Source organism: Macrobrachium nipponense, chromosome 10 (genome assembly GCF_015104395.2).
Source record: "Macrobrachium nipponense isolate FS-2020 chromosome 10, ASM1510439v2, whole genome shotgun sequence".
NCBI lineage: Eukaryota > Metazoa > Arthropoda > Malacostraca > Decapoda > Palaemonidae > Macrobrachium > Macrobrachium nipponense.
This window is the reverse complement of record NC_087204.1, coordinates 81,156,191-81,160,044: the sequence shown is the minus strand read 5'-3', so window position 1 is coordinate 81,160,044 and position 3,854 is coordinate 81,156,191. Positions and strand designations below refer to the sequence as shown.

Sequence of the window (3,854 nt, the reverse complement as noted above, 5' to 3'; positions counted from 1 at the left end):
ACCTTTACATTAGAGTACGTTTCTTGGGTCATGATATTTTTTTGATGATTGCAAAATAATGTGAAAACATCCAGCAATCCATCATAATAGTCTTATGCAAATCTACGCATAATTAGGTAACTAAATAACACATTGAAAATTACATTCCATTCCTCCATTTCAGGTAGCAAATTTGGCCGTCGCACTTGTCATGGGTGGGGGCCCATTTACTGTATATATCCATTAGGTAAGTTGCATACCGCTATATATTCTTGTTCTCTATAGAATTTGTGATATTCTGGTAGATTTTCATGCATAAATACCATATCTTATAGTAGTTACAGCCATTTTTATAAGAAATTTTCATGGTGAAAATAGCAGGTAAAAAAAGTGAACTTTAGATTTGGCCCCTGATATAACATCTAATATCATCTTTGTCCAAATATTTTACATAATTACTTTTTAGGATAATATGACTTTATTCTGTATAAAAATCAGCCACTTCCTAATTCATTTAGGTACAAAAAACAATTTGTGAAATTTGCCTGTTTTTGGAGACAAAAAAATTTACCTTTTTTTTTTGTTTTTTTCTCTTTTTCAGATTTTGACCTCTATGGGTCTGACACCTGTCTGGCTGTGGAGGACTTGTAAATTGTAGTTTTAGGAAGGATTCCCTCAATTATTTTTTTTATATAGGTTATTTGTATTTTTTATAAACATCTTTGTAAAGTAAATTTTTTGGTGGGATATACTTATTTTTTTTAAATATTTGTAATAAATATTAAATTTGTAGATGGGTATTATTTATCTCTTCAGTAGTATAGTATTATCTTTAAACTAATTTTAGAAACTATAATGTACAGCAAAAATGAAGTTACTGATTTTTGGCAAATTTTTCTAGACGCTCGGGTCGAGGTTGACCCACGTTACCTTTAACGAGGTAGCGAAATAGCGATACCTGTCCAGGGTTAAACTTTAATTGCACCCATTGTTTATGCTTGTTTGGGAAGGATTTTCATCTTCCAGGTGTAGATTCGTAGGTACTAATCTTTATAATCCCTATGTCAGTTATACGAATCTTCTTGTATTGTCTTTCCCCGTATCTTTGTCAGTCTCTGCTCAGTAAAGGACGTTTAACGTCGAAAGATCTTGCAGATCCTCATTCGTTTATTTTTTCCTTCGTGGCATATATCTTTATTTATGGATTTATCACGTTCCTAACTTTATTGATTCAGTTATACATATATATATATATATATATATATATATATATATATATATATGTATATATATATATATATATATATATATATATATATATATATTTTTTTATTTATATGTATTTTTTTTTCCTACAGGCCATGTGAACGAGTTGCTGATGCTATGGGGATGACTCCAAACGCTGTCCGAGTGTTGGTGAACCGTGGAAAGAATCCTCATCCACCTGAAACACCACCTGCATCATCAAATACGTCGCCTCTGGTCTTTGACAACTTCACCGTTGGTTCCATTAGGAGACATGTGCACAGCATGTTTGCTGCTAAGCGATTTTTCACTATTGCCACTTTAGCGGAAGAACTTAAAATGCTAAATATCATTCCTGAAGAAACATCTGAGAAGGCAGTATGGCGAATCCTCCATAATATGGGTTTGCAGTACAAAACATCCCAGCGGAAAATGTACTTAAGGAAAGAAACTTTGGACGTCGTTTGCCGCCGAGTTGATGCTCTACGATCCCTCCAGCAACATTGTGATGAAGGAAGAGAAGTAGTGTATGTCGATGAGACGTGGTTTACGACGAGAATGCAACATAGCAAGGAGTGGGTGGACACCTCTCAATCTGTCACCAGTGCCACCTACAGCCGGCAGGTGCCACCAGGAGAAGGAGAGAGGTTTGTGGTGGTAGCAGGTGGTACAAAAGCTTAAAGTTTTGTAGAAACTTCATTTTTATGCTTCCCTGCGAAAAATAAAACCGGCGACTACCATGGAGAAATGAATTCAAAGATATTTATTCGGTGGCTAACATCACAGCTCCTGCCGTCGCTTGAGGATCCTTCGGTGCTGGTGCTAAACAACGCCCCATACCAGAGCCAATTGACACGAGATAGCCGATGCCCAACAACAACTACAAAAAAGGAGGATTTGGTTAACTGGCTCAGGTCTCGAAAAATACAGTATCCTGCTCACGCAACACGCCCTGAGCTTCTAAAGATATGCAGGGGCAACCGGCCGAAACCAGTTTACATTGTGGATAATATAATCTGTGAATGGGGCCATGAAGTGGTTCGCTTGCCCCCTGCCCATCCTGAGCTCAACGCCATCGAGCAGGTGTGGGGCTGTATGAAACGACAGGTGCGCTCCTCGTTGCAGCGGTTTAACCCGTGCTGATCTCTTTACCAGGCTTGAAGAGGCTAGGCTTGCTGTAACAGGGGGAGACGTGGGCTGGAGCTGTCAGGAGATCAAGATATTTTGAAGATGATACTGGCTTTCAGATAATATTCAAGACAGTATAGATCCTGTCATCTTCAACATTGATAGTACCGAGGAAAACGATCTTTCCTTGAGAGTGATGATGAGTAAAATGTATAAGTGTCCATTTCTTGTTTTTTTTTTCATCCCTCATATATCTATGCTTTCCAGCAATTGGTGATACATTATTTTGGAAAAGCAAAAGCTAATGAATACTTTGATACGAGTATATCAGCTTGGCATGTAGACAATGTCAATGGATTTCTCAAAGTAAGGTTGATTGGTTCATTAATTGAAGTCTGGTATAATTCCAGTGACAAAGTCGCAATGATATTTGTCACATACCTTTTAAAGTAACAAAAATAGGTACTGGTACTTATAACGTAAATAATATATAAAACTATAGGTTGAAATATAATAAATCTTATGTATGTATGAACACACACACACACACTCACATATATATATATATATATATATATATATATATATATATATATATATATATATATATATATATATATATATTATATATATATATATATGATTTCAAAATTTATCAAATGGCGATGTCAATGCCATTATATGAAACATCTTTTAGAAGTCTACATTCTAAGGAATTCAAGCTACTCTCTCTGGTGAAATTGATATGATAAATTATATCAAACAATGCTCTCTGTCATTTTCTTCCTGGCAATTGATGTATCGAGTAACCTGTGTGTATGGAAGAATGAGTCCTACGGCTTAACCTAAAGAAAACTATATTTCTATTGCTTTACCAACACTCGCTTGAAGTGCGAAGTGTAGGGTTAGCATGGCTCTTTCGTCTCCTGTCATAAGTCTCATTCTGATCTTCAATGTAAGTGAGTGGGTAAGATATAAAAGGTTGGTCTTGTGTTTAGGTAAAGTCTAAAGTCACGAATCACATTACCAGGTATGCTGAACTTTTACTGACAAAAATTTCGTATTGCTTGGGGTAGGTCATATGACAATTATCTATGGAGTTAAACAGGCGTTTAACAATTCGGGGGATGGGAGTACAGGGGAAGAAACGTTATACCAACGTCACTGAGGGACGTCATCACTTTTGCGATGTGTGGGTGGCTAAGACTGGCTTTAGCCTCATTTTCTTAAGTAAAAAAGTTAATGAAACGTAATTGGCAATGCACAGTATTTCCCAAAATTAAGCCATTGTATGAAGCGCTCCCTGCTTTGATATCATGGAAATCCATCAGTTATTTTAGGAGATATTTAAAAAAAACACTATTACATGCCTCTGGAAAACATTGTAGTAGTGTAGTGCACGGTCTAGGTCATTCAACCAAGCAGCAGCTACCTGACACCACCCTCCCATTCCTTTGTTGTACTAGACAAGCGAATAGCCTATTGTTGGTAGGTCAACCATT

At 36.4% G+C, this 3,854-nt stretch overlaps 1 pseudogene; it reads left to right on the top strand.

Annotated features, from left to right (window-relative positions):
- LOC135224015 (uncharacterized) overlaps positions 1 to 2,377 on the top strand; it is a 41,774-nt pseudogene extending 39,397 nt beyond the window's left edge.
- Positions 2,378 to 3,854: the final 1,477 nt, after the last annotated feature.